At 41.3% G+C, this 20,288-nt stretch overlaps 1 protein-coding gene across 1 annotated transcript in view; it reads right to left on the reverse strand.

Annotated features, from left to right (window-relative positions):
- il1rapl2 (interleukin 1 receptor accessory protein-like 2) overlaps positions 1–20,288 on the reverse strand; it is a 364,605-nt gene that overhangs the window by 201,951 nt on the left and 142,366 nt on the right. The gene's annotated exons all lie outside the window — the stretch shown is intronic.

Consider the following 20,288-nt stretch of genomic DNA (forward strand, 5'->3'; position numbering starts at 1 on the left):
TTTACCTGACAATAGGTCAACCAAAGAACGTTACTAAACAAATGACACTGCATCTAGATGATCTTATTCAGAAAATCTGATGTCACCATCACTTGTATTTTTAAAGGAGTTCCACAAGGTTCTGTGCTGGGCCCACATGTTGTTTTACAAAAAAAAAAAAAAAAACAACTAATGGAATGAAAACAAATCAAGGACAACTGAACTGAATTTGAATGATTTGAAAACATCATTCAAATTCAGCGCCTTCCTTTCCTGGGGGGTGATGTTCGATGGTGGTGTTTTTGCACTGGCGAGGGCTGATGTTATTTCCAGTCTGAGTTGTTCGGCTTCTGTGTTTGTCAGTTTGTTGTTCTTGATGGCAGACTCTGTAGCAGTGATGGGGTCTACCAGTTTATTTCAAACCTGGAAACACCCTAAGACAGAAACTGGTCCACCCCAAGGACAAAACACCTAGACAGAAACAGAGCAATGTAGTGTACGCGGTTCAGTGTAGCGAGGAATGTACAGACCTGTACATTGGGGAAACCAAACAACCCATACACAAGCGCATGGCCCAACACAGGAGAGCCAGCTCATCAGGAAACGACTCAGCAGTCCACCTCCACCTGAAGGACAAAGGACACTCCTTTGAGGATAACAACGTCAAAGTCCTGGCCAGAGAGGTCAGATGGTTTGAGAGAGGAGTTAAGGAAGCCATCTATGTCAAAATGGAGAAACCTTCTCTAAACAGAGGAGGTGGACTGAGATTTAATTTACCAACTATTTATAATTCAGTTTTGACTTCTGTCCCCAAGAAGTTTCAACAACATTCACACAATGAGCCTCCAGGTTCCCATGGACAATAGCCTCGTTAGAGCTCTATTCATAGGGTAAGTTAGCCTAGGCACACAGTTCCCCCCATTCAAGGACAGGTAAGTATCAGCCATTATGGTAATTAGTGACCCCAGTTTCTGGTCAAGCAAGTTTCTGGTGGGTGCTACCCACAGAGTTTTTCCTATTTAAACCTCAATTTCCCACTAGTTCATCAGAACTGAAGAAGCTACTCGGATGAGTGGTGAAACGTCTTCAAGAAATTCTACAAGTCCAGCTGACCTTATTCAACGCTTTTTTGGATTACCATGACCTGGATGACTGAGAACCTTCACAGACATAAAAAAATATGCTTTGCTAATCGCTTTATCTAAATAAAGCTATATAATAAATCTAAATAAATATTCACATATTCAGGGAGTTTATTTTGAAATGTGATGTTTCCATTGCACATACATTGCAGGACACACTGCAGAATTTCTCCACCATTTTTTCCCCTTTTATGACACTTAGAAGAACTTCTGTGAAAAATACTCTGTATACAATGTCTGTCCTCCAGGGCCAGTGACAGGTGAAATACTAATCTTTCAGATGCCACATAGCTTGAACAAGGAGCTCCAAAGACATATGGGACATTAAACCTCTCTGAGGCTTACACACCACCTTAAAAGTATTAATTTTCCACTTGCCTGTTTTTATTTTTGATGACTTTGATGTTTTGTATCTGCGGGCTCTGCGATAGCATTTCCCAGTGATCACAGGGCAATCAAGTTTGGCTCTCCATTAGTGATGTTCCATTTTGGTATCTGTTCAGTGACAGCGGCCTTCAATTCACACACACAGCTTAAAGTAAAACAAACAAACCAACTAAGACATCTGACAGTGTATGACTATAATTTTACATTAAATATCAGTACACGTTTATGCTTGATGGGCAGTTTGGGGGTTAGGTGCTTGCTCAAGGCACCTCAGTTTTATTTTTTAAGGTCTTTTCCTCACAATGTAGATGAAGAATAAATGCAATAGTGTGTGTCCAAAACCACTTCTTTGTGCACTGTGTTCCATAGTCTAATGGTCACTCAATAGTTCCCTGAATAATCATCAGTATCTTGAGATTTGCACATATACTCATATTGGCAGTATTTTGCTGTCGCCAGCTGTTGGAGGTCATGTATATAATTCTGGTTTGGTTCGCATGTGCATGCTGTCAGGTAAATATTTGTTCAATTGTGACTTTTGTGTTTTGTTTCTTTGTATATACTCATTTACACTTTGCACTTTGAAGCTGGTCGCAATGTGATTTTTTATGTTTACAACTTTGTATTTACACCCTAGGTGCATGTAAAACACGTTTTTGGAAGCAGGGTGATTATTAATAACATGGTTGCATACAAAACATTGGGATTCAGAACACAAATCTACATTGCTATAGGGAGGATTATTAGATATTACAAAGAAATATATGGAGAAAGGAAGTAAATAAAGACAAAAAATAGTGTGGCTGTTTGTTAGAATCTGTTGTGGAAGCAAATAGACATAATCTGCAGCAGAATATTTCTTCTATCCGTGCACAGCAGCAACAACAACAACCAGTCCTGAATAAATACAGTCCCCAAGAGGCTGTAGTCATTTCTATTACTATCCGTAATGTCAATTTAAATTTGCATGAATTTCCAAAGCATTACTCTGATGAGTGTTCAGTCATTAAAAATAAAACTTTTATGGCTACAGATCCACTGTGTCGTATGGTCCAATAAAAATGTCACATGTCTGCGATGGAATCTATATTAAAGTGCTTTATTTTATTTATTTTCTGACAGCTGATATTTCTTTTTTATTTTATTGTAAACATATCACCGTGACATGTAACTTCATGTTATGTTATACTACTGCATTCCAGACTTTAGCCGATAACACATGTTTCTTGTTTGGGGATTCAGTGCACCGACGCCACATTTTTCAAGGCAACGTACCAAAAAGCTTAGGGATTAGTGTGTAATCTTGATCTAAGCAACACTGTGAACATGTTAACATGAAATATGCAAACACAGCTGTTTTTATACAGAGTTTCCGTCAAACATATGTCCCGAGACGTTACAGTTTAAGTATCTTATTGAAGAAGATTAATGCGTGTGTTCAAAAACACATCCAACATCATCATCTGACACTTCTCTGCTGGATGAGCAGTTAGATTACAGACCATGGCGGAGGACTCGTTTACCACAGCTGACAGAGCAACATTTGGATGTGTGCAACATATAAAACACACTGATGCAAGCTTAAATGAACAGAAAATGCATGCAGCTACACGAAAGCGCACACAGGTTTGTGGTGCATTCATTATTTAGAGGGGTTAACCTACTGTACTTCTCAGGGTCACTTTAAGTTCTCAAATAAATTATAGAAAATCACGCTGCAGAAGTTTTCTCTTCTAACACTGTACTCAGCAGCTTTTGTTTTTTCCTCCATGTTTTAGATTCTGTTATCTCCCTGTATTTCTTGGATGTTATTACGTGCAAATGCATGAACTCATGTATTTGTCACTAATGTTGTCGTAAAGTCAGTTTTGTTTTGTTGTTATATATGCTGACTTGGCAGTTCGATATCTGCGTTATTATGGGAATGGGAAGGCGGACTAATATGAAATGCATGTTTTTATTCTATGTGTCATATACTGCATAAATAGTTGGGGATTTTATTAAGGCAAAATACAACAAAACAAAAAAAAAACACCAGTCTCATGACTTTTTGTGGGAAACCACACCATGTGGTTAATGAAAACATCTTTAGGGAAAACTACCTTTGAACAGTAAGTTCCTCCGCTTTCAGTTAATTTCCTGTATTAAATTGGCGCTGTCCTTAGGAAAAAAAAACAACTTTCTTTCCTCTCATCTCCCTCTGCTGCGAGTTCAGGGTCAGCTACAGAACAGCATCCTGGAGCGAGAAGACGTTCGATATCTTGGTCGAGGACACTTCAGCAGGAATGATGTTTGCAAATATAGGGTTTGAACCAAGGTCTTTAATGACACTGTAGCCTCCAACCCTTCCCTGCACTACAACTCTCTCCTTTGTTGTCACTCTCATGTGTGGAGGGTATGCACGTGATGTCACAGCAAGAGCAAGTCTCTGGGGTTACAGCAACAGAGTGGCAAAACCTGACAGCTGAACATGGAGATGAGCAGCATTAGTTTGAATCACAGGCTTTAATAGCGTCTAAATTGTAAGCTTAATTTACAAAGAGGGGAAGACCTGTTGTGATTGACTGTACCAACTGACAGAAAAGCAGTCAGAGATATATATTTACAGATATCTCCGACTGCCAAAGAAAAGAGAAGTAAATGGATCAGTGCATTACGGATCCAGGAACTGAAACCTGGTGTTGTGGTTAACGTTTTGAGTCAGGTAATATTAATTTATGCTGTATTTTTTGACGAGGTCATACTTTAAGTTATGTTCTGTCACCTTACTGGCAAACTAACTCAAACTAAGGCTAATCCACTTTTATAATCAAGGGGTTACTCTGGTACAAAACCGTTGGAGCTGTGTGGTATAAAGTACCAAAACATCACACTTAAGTCTAAGAATAGCATTTCACAGCGTTGAAATCTGTTTCATATAAATACCAGGAGAACTGATTTCTGTTAATGTTCCTGGACCATTTGCCATTAGGTAGTTCGCATGGATCATTGTCGAGTCCAGTTGTCCTTAATTTGATTTGATAATCTACATTTTCCCCGGTCTCATTGTATTTACTCCTACATTTCACCATGTTTTTGCCTCTTAGCGGGGGCATGGCCCTGGGCAGCAGTGACGTCAATGCATACCCTCTATATATGGCTCCAACAACTAAAACAGCAGAGCATGTTTCAGGTCCCTGACCACAAGCATTGCTGCAGGCAGAAAAAAAAAAAAAAAAAGAAAGAAGGTCTGAGGAACATCCCGGGCAAAAGACATAAAAACAAGGTGTAAAGGTTACATTTGTTTCATCACTCCATCTTAACCTCTCCCTAAGCGTCTAATCTACTAGCTCACACTCAGAGTCACAGTCTCTCTTCCACCTCATTGCACGTTTTTTTTTTTGTTTCAACTCTTTTCCCATAGCCCCACCCTTCTATTCTTCCTCCGTTCCTGTCTCTCCTTTCATCTCTTCACCCACCAGCGCGCTACGTTTGTTTTGAAGTGAAATGAGTGTGTTTGAAGGGAAGCTGAATAGAGGAGGAGGTGGTGGAGGAGGAGGAGGAGAGAAAGAGGGGGGACTGTGGGAAGACGGCTGGTCCTATATATAGCGGTGAGCGTGGGTAGATACCGTATTGACAGGAAAGACACACGATTTCTATCCGAAGCAAAGCACAGGGAGAGAGAGAGAGATAATGAGCCAGAGAGTGTGATAGAGAGAGGTAAAGAGACAAACTGTGTTATTTGTGTGTGCTCATAGCTGTGCCTTTGTGTGTGCGAGCAACGGAAACGGCGAGAGCAGCAATATATTATCAGTAACACAAGCCAATTCAAGTAAACTTGCCAATGCCAAAGTTTTTGGGCTACCTTAAGAATTCACAGCCCCCGGCCCCCAGTTAGAGCAATCTGTCTAAAACGTTTTTGTTTTTTTTAACACAGTCGCATATTCTTAAGGGCCATGTATGCAGCCAAGCCATTTTCAGACTCACAAAAGTTCCCTTCAATATCCTATTACAACCGTTTAGCTGTTTAAAAAACAACAACAAAAAAAAAAAAACTAACAAATTGACAGAGTTTGAGCCAGGAATGTCCTGCGAACTTGTCTGCACGGTCCTGAACTCTCAAATTCCAAAAGCTGCTTTAAATGAACTATTAGCAAACACCACGGGATATTATTTGCATTTACTCAAGCATGAAATAAGAATCTATGTATTCTATTGTACAAGGATTTAACTAATACCGACTGGTTTATGGCGGCTTCTCATTCACTCTCCTCCCTCTCGATGAAGTCTTAATGCTTCCTCCCCTCCTGGGACCGGACGAATTTACACCACGGCTTTAACTTCCTGCTTTTCTGCTAACCCTTTAAGCTGCATCTTCATTTTTATTTTTTTTTACCCCTCCTTGAACCCTCTCCCTGCTGCCGTACCACATCTCACTCTTTAACATTCCTCACTGTCCCCTGCTTTTCTTACCTTCTACCCTCTCAGGTTCCTCTAAATGCTTCACTTCGCGCCCAGTCCCACGGAGTGAGGCCTTCTCTCAGTGGCAGCTGTAAATGTAACTCCGAAGTACTATAAGTAACACGCACTCAGGGATAACATCGGCAGAAGCGAATCTACTAAAGCAAAGGGAACAGAGTGAAGAGATAAATGTCAAAATAACAATAAAGCAAGGTGCAATAATAGTTTTATGGTGCTCTCTACGTGCGCGTATGAATTTATCTCCCTCTGCCAGTTCACCGGTTATTGTTGTTTCGTTCTCAGAGGGGAGAGGAAAAAACGCACAACTCTCAACTTCCTTGACTTTAATTGCGCTCACATAAGTCTGGCCCTCTGCTCCTCACTTGAGCAGATGCCAGCGTGAGAGTTGGACATTAATTCACAAAAAAAAAAAAAAAAAATTAGACACTTCCACTGTAAGGGCCGAGGGCCATAATTCACTGAGTTTGTCTCATTCGGAGAAAGACCGCAAGGAACTTTAAGACCTGTTTAGATCAAGTTTAACATATGAGGTAGTAAAGAGGTACCATAGAATCATAGAAATCACATTGGCCAGTTACTCACATCCATTTCCTAATAAACCTTCATGCAATTATATCGGTTACATGTCTGGTTTGAGTCTGGTGGCTGAAACCCGGCGCAGCGTTTCCATCAGTGCATGCACAATCAATGCATTCCTCCCATGAGGACTGTCTGACCGTTATTAAGTAATCAATAACACTATTCCCATTAACGTTATTCCAGGGTCGATACTGCATTCAGATCAGAGCTATAAACCAGTCCATTCCATTAATAATCCAATCAACTAGTGTATGATCGCCGGAGAACGAGAGTAGCCTCAGAGCAGTGTTGCGTTAACCGCAGCATTGATGAAGTGAGGGCTCCGAATGTGTCGCTGCGCAGTGGCGGCTCTAGACCACTGAAACCCCAGAGACCACGCTGGGGTTTAGTGTTTATTTACATGGGTTTGTTAAATGAACAGCGTCTCAGAACCCAGGTCAACCAGGTTGTCGAAGAGATTCACGTATAAGGCAGGACAGTGTGTCACTTTAAGATAACAAGATCAAGTTCATGGTGTGATTCTGCTGTGACAGTAAATCAAGCTTTAAATAACACATACTGAACGTACACTGATCAGGGATAACAATATGACCACCTTCCTAATATTGTGTAGGTCTCCCTTGTGCCTCCAAAGCAGTGTCATTGCTAGGTCTGGTCTAGGTGGGACGTACATGTCTCCTATTCAAAAACGGCTCAAGAGACTGATAACATATAAAAGGACGCCAGACCACAGTTCGGAGGTTCAAACGTGTGTTTTTATTCAAACTTAAATAGTGCAAAGAACTAAAAAGGTGCCGGCCAAACAGAACAAAAGAGGACAAAAGAGGAAGCTGGAACAGGGCCGACCTACAAAGGGGCTGTAGGACCCTGACCTCATTCCACTAAATAACTATCCAACTTGAAGACATTAACTAAACCTAAATATAATGAACAAAAACAAAAACAGGTCACCTGCAAACCAAACTAGAATAATAAAGCTTATGAAGTTTTAATAGTCACGAGATGGTCAGCGTAACTCACTTCACCCGTCAGTGGTTTTAATGTCGTGTCTGATCGGTCGATAAAAAGTTTGGTACCACGGTGCTTATGACCTGATACAGATACTAACCGGTATCCACATTCAATTCTTATCGAAATATGAGTCTGTTAGCACTCAACTGATTTCAACCGATACAAAGAAGAAGAAAATGAATGACTTCTGCACACAACTGGACAGTCCTCCAACAAATCAATGTCATTTTGTTGTCATCAAATTCAACTCCTTGGTTCCACAGCAGCTTCACTCTTCATCAACTAAAGTCCACCCAAACAGTTTGACGCATCCAGCAGATCTTCGTCTGAGCTTCATCGGTTCTCAATTTTCCACAATAAAAAAATTGTGGGTGGGGGAAGTGGGTCTGGCTTCGAGGCTAACTTGTCAGTGTGCTAACACATAAACAATGAAAGAGTCTGAAATACACAACACGAACTCTACTGTGATTATTTTGTGCTTGCTAACTTATGAGAACACTGGAGTTGATATTATTTTAAAGTTTGCAGCTCGTAGCCGTGTTTAGTTCCATGTATCGTTCCCGTCTCTGCATCACTGCTCACTCCACTAATTGGTAACGCTAGACAGATGCTCCATTCTGCTGCCTCTGTCTCATTGAAGCTTTACACCGGAGGTGTTGAGTCCATGTATGAACGAATCTTGGTCAACAAAGTCTCAAAGCAAACTGACTCCAGTGAATCACCATCATTGTTAGTGAATGAATCGATAGCTTTCAGCAATGAAGCACCCCCCACGCTCCCCCAACTGTATGAGTCTGGCGTTATCGATTCCTCTCGATGATGCTCCCGCTCAAGATTAACAGTTGTGGAGGTTCTGATGAAACTGAATATTTCAGGGCACAAATACAAATAATATGCCGACGGACCTGTTTGCCGAACGTGGTGTTCAGCTCCAAGAATGTCAGGTTTTGCATATGAGTGCAGCTACTGTCCAAACAAACAGTACCATCACCTCTGTTCTCAGGGTTAATGTTGAACAGCAGGAATTTAACATTTTCAAGTGTTAAGAAGACGGTCTAGCCTGAATTTGTTTTCTTTTTTTTAATTTGTTCATCATTTGTATTTTGTAATTCATTGTTCAGCTGATTTGTTGCTGAAAACAGTGTAGCTTTTCTTTATCCACACAGAAAACTGGACAGAGGACGATAAGGGAACAGATAAATAATTTGGACCCATGAGCAGTATTTACTTGACTGGTATTGGTATTGATAAAATCCAGTCAATTCACATCCCTGCTGGTGACCGAGAGAGCTGTTGTGAACTCGGCTGTGGTTCACAATGTGTTCCCTCCACGTTAACAGGTTGATAACGCCACAAAAACAACCGAGGCCCCATTGGCAGCTTTTTGTAAAGGTTAATGTTTTCCTGAATTTAAGGCAACAACCTGCGATGGACTGAACACACCAGTGAATGACGGCCTGAATCAGGGTTGATGTTGGGACGTGTGAGCAATGATGCATTTAAACGGTGATGCAAAGGGTGGCACCATCTTGTGACTTTGGAGTCAGGGTATGGAGCCACGAGGAGCCACGTTTTCACGTTTCCATTCAATTAACACAACGATCTACTCCATCTCCACCACTTACAAAGAAATGTTGGATTATACAGTATTTGATACTCTTTTTATAACTCTCAAAGTTTAGAGAGTTGGCATGGCAAGTTGGTCACCATGATGTCACATCCTGTTTCCTCTGTGTCAAATAACTAACCAAAATGAAACTTATCAGAAAAATTGACACTTGAACATGCTTTGGCATTATATTAACTATCTAAAATGACATAAACCATCCAAAAAATATCTGACATGTATGTTAGTGTTTTAATTTGTCCTAAGTCCCACCCACTAACATTTGCACAGGAGGTTGATACAGTCATCCAATCTAAAGGTACTTAGAATGAACCAAAATGCTATAAGTTCAAACACTTATAGTTGACACATGTTATCAAAGTTGTCTTTGAAGCTTTATCACCCTCATTCCTGCTCTTGCCATAAAAAAAAAAAAAAAAAATAGCTAGTTAAGAGGCTCCTGATAACTGCAGTCATGGTGTTCATGCACCAGCAGGAAGAACACATAGGGAAAAAAAAATTAAAAAAAAGGCAAGGCAACCTATTTACCTTTAGCGCCAGCTAATCAAACTCGCAGATATCCTTTAATCAGTCAGCGTTGTCGTGTTTCTCGTCTCAGTTAAACAAGGATGCGGTCTTCTTTCTTTTCGTCTGCTCGGAGCCTGCTTAGCAGAAAGTGTTCTCAGTCACAGAGCGAGGTTTAATGGAGGTTAAGAAAAGCTTCACCCTAAAGCAAGTGACTCTTCTCAGAGCCACGTCCCCACCAGCAACACACACACACACACACACATACACACAGGCACACACAGACACTGCCCTTCAGGTACAGCGTGTTCTTTATCCTAACAGACAATAATCTAACAATCGGAGGTAGTTCTGTGCATGTGCAGGACGCAACAGCAGCAACATCGGAAATACCTTCAGATATACTCCAGACTAAAACACACATGCACACACACACACGCTTACGAACACACAAAAACAATAAAGTAGGTCTAGGCTGTGCTAGGTCAGTGCAGCAAAGCGAAGCTAATGGATGCAGACAATAGGTGTGTGTGTGTTTAAGACTGTCTGTGTACTTCTCTATGAGTCCGCGTGCCACGCGCAGACAGGCCGATGCAGCGTTTAGGGGTCGTGTGGGGCCGTGACCCCAACCACTGGCGTGACCTCAGCCTGGCGACGGAGTCGTGCGTGTACATCTGCGACGGCGTCACTTCGAAACGCAGCGGGCACCGAGATGCAGAGGGAAGCTAGTGAGACATGAAGTAACTGAGATCTTGAAGCGGAGCCAGCGTACGTCCCCCGTCTGAGCCAACGCTGGACATCACATCGCGCCGTGTCACAGCTTAGACAGCATTTGTCATACTTGGCGGTTTGGGCTGCATCCACAGATTGGTCGGATTAAAATACTGGCAGTGTACTTGTTTGTACCATCTTGTTTGTATTAGATGTGGAAATCCAAAGCCAAGCTGCGTATGGAATGTCAAAAAGGATATATAGTTTCGTAACCGTATGCAAAAGCTTTTAGGGATTTGTTCTGGTGCTCATTCGAAATTGAAATGTGTGAATAAGCAGCGCTAACGAGGGGGCATTATCAAGTTCTTAAACACACAACCAGGGCTGGGACTTTCATAGAGTATTAACTGTTATTGTGTATCGTGCTGCAGTTAACAGCTTACAAGTTAAATGTTAACTTAGTGTTTCATACTATGTAACACAGAAAACACTGTACAGCACAATGTAAACTTACAATATGCATAATAACAACATAAAATAGTCGCATCCGCGGGAACGCACACAGTCGATGGTGCAGCTGCGGTGTTTAACCTCGGGGTTTCGACAGTTGGGACGGGGGCTCGGCTCAGCACGCACACAGACTGAAAACAACTTGAGGTCCGTGAGACGACAGCAACAATGCTTGTTCGCCATATGTGCAACAAAGTCTGAAAACATCCCGTGAATGTTCCCTTGAATAAATTTAGCGAGTCTGTTTAGGAAAATGTTCAAATAAATGTTAATTATCCAAAAGCCTGGTGTAACCAGCTCCTTAGCTGAATTAGCAGCATCTGTGCTACTTCAGGAGTGTTTATTTGGTTTAAAGCACCGTATTTCCTGTTTGATAGATCTGATGACATTTGGGTAAAAGTCCACTTTATTAAGACTAAACTCTGACGTATTTCATCTGAATACAGGGAGAAAGTTGTTTTGCAAATCTTTAGTATTAAAGCTGAAAGGAGTTCCCCAGCAACTTTTTCTCAAAGCTGCGAGACACAGAAGAGGAGGATTAACAAAACAATCGATATGGCAGCCAAAATAGCAGGATTTTTAGTCTGGCCTAATATAAAAATATTCTCTGAAGAAGATGGTCCACTGTGACAGCCCAAATAAGAATGATGTCTAAAGGGATTATCAATTTTGGAGCAAACCAATGGCCACTTTAGGAACTGCTGGTGTTGCTTTAAGTTTTCTGTCCACAAACTTTCAGAAGTCCAATTTGTACAGATTTTTTTTTATAAAATCTTAGTCATCAAATCCCAGTGACATCACTGTGGGTTCAAACATATTATTGCGCCAACAAAACTAAAGGCATAAAGCAACTGTTTTGTAAGCTTTTACGTAACTGGGTTGGTTAAAATTGGTTAATTTCACCTTTAGGTATATTTTATATACGTGTTCTGCTTTAGTAAATCATTTAGGATTTGTTCCACCTCTCCTCTGCATCATTCAACTTGCCCCAGGATGCTACAAAACCACATCTGACATCTGAAAGGAGACATCACTGGTGTTACGTATGTAATGTGCGTAATTAAACACTATCAAGCCCAAACAGACTGTTGAAATAATTTAGAGCCTTTAGCCTGAAAAGAGAGGGGAAACTGAATGCAAAGAGGACAGAAATAGAGAAACCAAAAACAGACACAAAAGCTGTGAGTCATGAAAGAAAGAGACAGAGGAAACATCGAGATAGAAAGAAGGAAAAAAAGAGAGTCTCCGAACGCTGTTAAAATAACAACAGCTAAATCAGTTGATTATATAAATAAGCTTTGAAACCTTTGAAATTTGTGAGGAAAACAGAGAGCGGAAAGGCAGAGGGAGGAAATGAAAGCCCACAGGGAAGGAGACAGCCATGGATAAAAGAAAGGAAGAGAGAGGAGTGGGTAAATTCATTTTGAGGTTTGAAATTAAAACAGCTAAATGATCCGATTATCTAAACAAACCCACCGTTTTGTGTTGGACACCAGCGGATTCAGAGGCAGAAGTGGTGTTGGAGGAGGAGGAGCACGGGAAGCAGCAAGAGCTATTAAATTAAAAACGGCAAAATGAACTGACGCTGAAAGAAGCTCAGAGATTTGCGACGCTAATTACGATCTCAGACGCTAAAATAAGCAGGCAAACGTAGTGACAGAGCGAAATGTGGTCAAGAAGCACAGGCGCTCTCCGGATATCTCACAAACTCACAGGAAAAAAAAAAAAAACTAAATGACCATTTCCTCTGTTTCACACCGGTTCACAGGCATGCCTTTGAGCAAGACTCGAAGCTGGCAATCCAAGGGAGCACTATGGGACTAACACTCCCATAATGCCCTGCAAATTCAAACTCACCATGAGGGTTAAGATATCTAGGTGAAAGCAGACACAAATCAGTTTGGGGAAGAAAAAAAAAAAAAGACAAAAAGAGAATGGACTAGAAGTACAAGAAGTTTGCCCCGACTCAAGATGACGGGCTCTGCGTTTAAATCCAATCTTTCATCTGCATATATACATATTTTTGCAAGTTCTGGGGGAAAAAACAACTCAATTTTCTCTGTCTCTCTCTCTTTGGTTTAAAGCTTATGTGGATAATGTAATACACAGACACAGACACACACACACACAGACACACACACACACACACACACACAGGCACACAACTCCAGCTCCACAGTCCACAGATGAATACATGCACCAGGTTGCATCGGTCCGTTTGTCCACAAGCATCTGAATGACAGAAACTTTCTAAACCTTCTCCATTAGCCGAGGGCTGCCAAGTCAATTTGCCTCTGCGGAAGAATAACTGTGATGAATTTTAATAAGTGTGGTTTTGGAGGAAAAGAAAACCTAAAAGATTCAGAGCCAGAACGTTGGTGCTTGTGCAAAGTGTTGATTTTCACAGGTGCTGCTGAATGGAGGAATGTTAAGGAGGCATTTTTTTTATTAATTGCATGTACTGCTGAGGGGTTGTGAACTTGCCAAGTGCCAGTCGAAAAACAAATAGAAGAAGAACAGTACCTTTGCAGTGACAAACAACAAAAAAAAGAAAGAAAGAAAAACAGAAGGCTGATCATGTGTGGATGAAAAACTGGTTGGTGAGGTCAGGTTTCACATTTCCATATTTCTAAGATGCGTTAGCCTCAAGGGCCTGAATGTTCAACATTGGATGCCAACACACTCAGATTCTCCATGCACTCGTTGACCTATTGTGACAGTACTGACTGTAAACATTGAGATTTAAAATCCCAAATCATGAGCAGTTTCAGGAGGTTTAATGGTGGATCTGTAAACTTGAGAAATACTCCTGAGTGGGTGACTTCGGCTTTAGGGAACCACATAATCCTCATTTGTTCTCGTTAAGCGTTAAGAACCTCTGGTCCGTTGCAACCTGTGGAGCTCTGAGTGATATGTAAGTGCACTGATGTGTGAGGGCTGCTGTCCGTGGTGCTGAACCACACGAGCTACGGGAGCTGTTCCTATTTCTCAAAGCCTTGAAGACCAAATGCAAATTCTCCACGGAACTGACAAGTTTTTCTATTTGAAATGATTTATATTTTTCCTTTTGTCGTATTATATGAGGTTACAACTCTGACCTAGATGATAGAGATGAAATGAAGGAAACAGACTTCAATACATCTGTCTCGAAGTTGACTTTGAGCATTTAAGCTAGGGATGAGTTATTACTTTATCACTAGCTATTACTCTTTTTCTGAAAGCTATGGGAAACATAACAGGCAGATTAAAAGAAGAGTGAAAATGACAGGTGTAAACCATAGACTGTATAAAGATGGTGAAACAGCTCCTAAAAAGTGAAGCCAAAGCAAGTAGAGCTCCCCCTGGTGACTGGCTTCAGTATCGATCATAAGCACCAGCACCTCGATGTTAGTGGATGGGACTTGGGCCAAACTAATACAAAATACACTTCACATTACCAGATTATCTGGTCTGAACCTCGAGTTCTGGACCAGAAACAGCTGAATTTGGGGATAAACTGGCCATAAACACCTGTGGTCTGAACCCAGTATTATTTGAGATATAATAGTGTTATGGTTTAATTTTAAACGTTAGAATTACTGATGTGTACTGTATGTTTACAGCTAGATGACATAGATAAAATGGGTACCTGCATAGGCTTTATTGTTTGTGTATAAAATAACATAAGAATTTACCAGGGTTATACAGGAAACAAAACTGCTAAATCTTTTTTGCAGGCACATAAACTTTATAGACTAAATCTGCATGTAAACAGTACGAAGTCACCAATGCGGCTGCCCAGTGATAGGAAGTCTCCCCGCACAAAATGATCAGACCTCTCAAATACTGTATCTGAGCTGTCATTTGATATGATAACAGCGCGGAAGAGCCTTTGTTAAATTTCATTAGTTGCAATAAAGTTGAGATAACCTTCATCTCAGTCAAATGACATCCAACCACAGGAAAATTATGTGCTCAAATAAAACCTTCAGATCCCTTTGGTTCCATTTTATGAAGTGCTTAACAGGTAGTGTCTCAGCAGTCAAACTGTGAATAAAAAAAAAAAAAAGGGCTGATTCTGATACAATCATCTCAGTTACTATTCCCCGGCAGTAACCGTTAATAAGCTTATTACCATCAAGCCTTCCCTAATCAGCTCTTCTCTAAAGGATAGTTTGGGCCTAATCTATTGCCACCCCTTAACCACAGAGCTCTCCTAAATATCAATCACGATAAACAGATTTTAGTCCAAATATTTAGCAGTCAGAGTGGAACTTTCTCAGATTAGTTGGGATTCAGTTCTACTCCACATTTTTTTTTCTTTTTTCTTTTTTATTGCTCGTTCAAAAAAGCGCCATGTTTTGTGCTCAAACAGAAATCTGTTTGCATGCTGCTGCTGTTTTTGGAATCTGTGTATGTGTTTTTTTATTTTTTTCTTCTTCTTCTTTCAACTCGGCATCTTCAACTTTTCCGCTCGCTCCATTTGGAACGGAGTCCACTCTCCGCTTGCATTTTAAATCACTTTTAAAGTGAAAGAGCAGCTTGCACTCTGTCTGTGCGGGCACTAATAATTTGATAAGGGTAAGAACATCTTGTCTACCTTTGTGGTTTTTAGTGTAGGTGCGCAGATGTGTGTGCCCACCTCGCCTGACAGCCAAAAACACCTTTAGTGAATAAAACATCAGGTTTAAAGCCTTGGTACTTTAATACAATCTGACGGCCCCAACGGTCTCTAACATTTGGGTTTTCGGATGGCTGTTGGGGGGGATACGCAGGGGGACGGACGACGGCTGGGTAACATACAGTACCGGTCAAAATATATATTTTTTTTTTGTGACTGACTGGCTGCTGAATAGTCTCCTGCATAGCAACTGTCAAATCATTGATTACTACCTGTCACCGGGCAAGGAAAGCCTGCCACACGTTGAAGCGATGTACATGAAGAGTTTAGTGTTATCCTTTCTTAGCCTCCATAAACACATGAAGAAGTGTGCGGAATTTAACAGTGACTCGTGTCTGTTTTAACATAAGCTGCAACAGTTAGCAAGTACATCTAATTGTGTGTTTTACAACCATATTTTTTATGCTCCATTCACCATAATCAAGGGGGAAACACTCTAATATGTCAAAATGTGGTAAAATGGTGTAATCTCACCACTTTATCACCATACTGCTTCAAAAATACCAACTCAAAGGCATGAATGGACAGGCATGGACAGGCATAACATCTCCAGCTAACAGTAAAAATGAGCGAGTAAAAATGCTGCTCGCACACAAACAAGGACGAAAGGAAATGCACATGCTGTTTTACATGGCTCTGAAAGCAACAACACGCTTCTTTCTAACATCCGTACGCTGGGATGTTCGGGGAGTGCGTTCATGAAACGCTCGCTTTTGCACATAAAAGCCAATACTTCTCTAAACTCTCGCGCAGCCTAATCTGTTTACATGTGAATTTTCAATATCCCAGTTACACATAAATACTCTGAATATTATTAGTATGCAAACAAGGCTTAAGCCGCGGGTGAAAACAAACAGTAAATGGAATGAGGTGTAAACATGCCTCTGTATTAAAATGACTATTTTCAATCTATCTTTTTCAGGTTCGTTATAATTGGGAGATGTGTGTTTTCGTGGGATGGGCAGAGGCAAGCGAAGATGGAGCTGCATTTTTCCTTTCTTTTTTTTTTTTTTTTTTTCTTTTGGGTGGAAGTAATCCACCCTGACTTTGGAAACCAGTGTTCACTCAGTGAGGTCAATCACTGTAAACTAAAAACGCCGTGCAGGTTATTTAAATAGAGCAGGCAATCTTTGTACAGCATGTGTGGGGTTTATCCTTGACAGCCAAAAACACCTCTAATGAATAAAACATCATTTGTGAAGCCTCGCAACATAATCCCATGTGAAGGTGCTGACCACCGGCAGAGCCGCTGTTCTCTGGTGATGGACCTCAGTTGAAGCAGAGGACAGAAGACTTGCATCATCCACTTCAAAATCTAAATGCAAAATACGAACCTACCAGGATAATGCCATGGATGGGCACAAGCTAGAGACGTTTAGTTGGTGATATGATTAAACCATATCATTCTTAAGTGTTTATGTAATGGCCGTGTTTCTTGGAGCACTTGAAAGCAGCGCGGGCCAGGGAGATCTTAAGTCTCTGAGACTATGAGGTGAAATCGTGTCAAACTCACCGAGAGGCACGAGGCCCCCGTTACAGCAGTGTAATTGAGTTGTGTGCGCACGCTAAAAATACACAAACTCACCAAGACACTTTTGTCTCGTGTCACTCTTCTGGAAATAGCTTGAAGGGTGACATGGGGGGAAAGCAAGTTGATGTCAGGAGCGGATGGACGGATGAATGAGAAGTGGGAGCTGATACAGAGGGGGAAAAAAAGAGAGAGGGAGGGAGGGAGGGAGCATGTGAATCGTGAGAGAGAGAGGCGGAGATGGTAAGAGGGAAAGGGCAAAGATAGAAACAAAAAGATAGAGAGAGCGCCTCTGGCCTGTTCTCGTTCCTTCTTGTCTAGGAAGTGGTTTAATGGCTGCATCAACACACACACGCACAGATGCAGAGTCTCTGGACTAGACAAACTGACTGACTATGCATCTTATGCTGCCTTTAAGTGCAATTGGAAATATTGCTATAAGTAATCAACTAGATGCATTCAGTGCGTGAACCTGGCAAAACAACAAGTGATGTGGCCTGACGTGACAGTGGTTTTGTAATTAGCCTCTTGCCGTTCCGATGGCCCCGCTATTATCGCGGCTAAAACGGGGATTAACACAGCCCCCCTGTCTGTGTGCTCAGTATGTTATACACCTTTGGAAAGCTTAATTCCTCGAGGTTTTACCGATGCACACCATTTCAGGATGCAGTCCTAACAGCAGGCTCAGTAACCACTTATCTCAGACATGTCGTAAACACAAAAAACTATGTGACGTTCAGGGGATCTGGGTGTGTTATGATATATTGTACCTATTGTACCTACAAGCTGAGGCGGAGAATGAGTCACTGAGAGGTCTGGTAAAGTGATCTCTTTCTACTTCTAACCCCTCCTGTGTTTTTAGTTTTGAAACTTGTCTTCAATTGGCTCAAGCAATCAGTAAATCCATCATGAAAATAAGAGTCCTGTTTATGAAGCTACGACAGCGGTTCAAAGCATCTACATTCTGTAATTATATCTACGGTTCAGTGAAAGATTCAGACGACTTACCTTAAAGATTCACAGCAAACGATTTATGCGTGTAATCCTGTGTCATGGTTTGTGCTTTTCATGTCATTGACAGGAGCGCCTGTGGTTGCACAGTCGACTACAACCGTGTCAAAACTAAACTAATGCAAACCGAGCCTTTGTTGCTCCTTCACAATAAATTGCTAAAACCTTGGGTGGCTTTTTTCGTGTCCAGCAATAGTGGGTGTCTACACATCAACCACCAATTTATTAAAAGTTTCGGTGAATCTCAATTGAGGTCAATTTAAATCTGGTTTAAGACTGTTGAACCCTGCCATCAATAGTAATACCTATTATTAAAGAGGTAATTACACAGTTGAACAGTCATTGCAGTGGTTACAGTTGCTTTCTTCGTCTAATATACATTAAATAAACACAGATGGCTGCATGGCTAAGCAAGTGAGAAAATATGCTTGGTAATTTTGAAGAATCAAGTTAAAATCAATGCAAGGCACAGAAATATGGATTTATAAGCATAAATTATTTGTGCTTATGTCTGTGATGGTTTGCCTGATGCTGATAAATGGCCGGAGGTTATTGTTTTGCCCAAATTTCCATTTATCACACCAATCCTCGTTTTGAGAACTGCAAAGCAAGTACATTCCACGATAAGATAAATGGTAGGAGTGACATTTAGATGGCAGCAAATACAGAAGCTGAATCAACAACTCGCTGTAAATGTCATTCTTTCAGTAGTTGCACATAAACTGCAACTTTTGGCTGTTCAGACAAAATATCAGGTTTGTTTTCTGCTTACTTTCCCTGCTCCTCTCCTGCTGTGACGAAGCATCGGCAGGGCCACACTTTCCAAGAGTAATGCAAGTAACAATGCGGCAATTTGACTGACCTCTCTCACACCTCTGCTCACTGAAAGTTAACTTCTAACCCATTCCTCACAGAGATGAGAGACGTAGAGTCTCGGTATTGGACAGAGCAATAGATAGCTCCATAAAGGCAGAGAGATTTGTGGCTGAGGCCAGTGTGTGTGCTTGTGTGGATGTGGGTTTGATGTGGTGGGACAGAGTTTATGAACCCATAAAGTCTTCAGGGATAAAAGTCACCCAATGCTAGGAGGTTAAACGGCAACCAGAAAGAGAGAGAGAGAGAGAGTGGAGGAAAGAGCCATGGCACAGATGACAGAACAAGAGGATCTCTGCAGATGTTTCTACTTCAGTTAAATTCTGGTTGAAAAGAGTGGAGATGATAATAAAATTTAATTAACTCTCCCTTCTTAAACTGACAAGTAGATCCTGAGCTTCAAAATGCTTAACAATTGATTATAATATTTAATCGCGATTAATCAAAGGTTAAGGTGCGATTAATCGCAAATTAATCACACTTTTAATCTGTTCTGTAAAGGGTTATATTTCTTATCTGGATTAATTCAAGATTCAAGATCACTTTATTGATCCCCACAGGGAAATTGTTTTGAGTCTCAAGACAACAGAGAACATAAATGTGTGACCAGACATAGACATAAGAGAAATATTCTTAAAATATACAGTTCAATCTACAATCACAGACATGAGTCATTTGTACATTTTGAAGTGTCTCAGTCAGGATCCAAAGTGTCTCAGTCTTAAATAAAGTGTCTATAAAGTATCTATAAAGTGTCTTGTATGCAGATGCGCAACAGACAGTGCAATCGAGCGGAACAGACAGTGCAATCGAGCGGAACAGACAGTGCAATCGACAGTGCAATCGAGCGGTAGCGGGGGAGCGAGAGTCTGTATCTTCCCCTCCAATCACGTCGCTCCGTCTCCATCTTTCTCCATCTTTGCGTCGGCCAATCGCTGTAGCCATTGTCCAAAATTGCCGGGGCGGACCAATCGCCGCCCGCCGTCTCCATCTTTGCTCTCGGCCAATCACCGTGGCCATTGTCCAAAATTGCGAGCCGGACCAATCGCGGTCCGACATTTCCATCTTTCCGACGGCCAATCACGACGGCGCATCTCCAAAATTCAACCGTCCGGCCTTCACGCAGCCGCAGAAGACCTCTACTGTCATTTCAAATTTACCGCCTCGAATGATTGGAAAGACGTACAACCTTCAGCTGCCTGTAACTACAAAAGGTAAATATGTGGCTAATATCATTGTATTCCGTCAGCTGTCTAACTTGCTCGGTGTTAACTTTTCATTCATCGCAAAACGTAAACACGCTCC

Source organism: Mugil cephalus, chromosome 5, assembly GCF_022458985.1.
Source record: "Mugil cephalus isolate CIBA_MC_2020 chromosome 5, CIBA_Mcephalus_1.1, whole genome shotgun sequence".
NCBI lineage: Eukaryota > Metazoa > Chordata > Actinopteri > Mugiliformes > Mugilidae > Mugil > Mugil cephalus.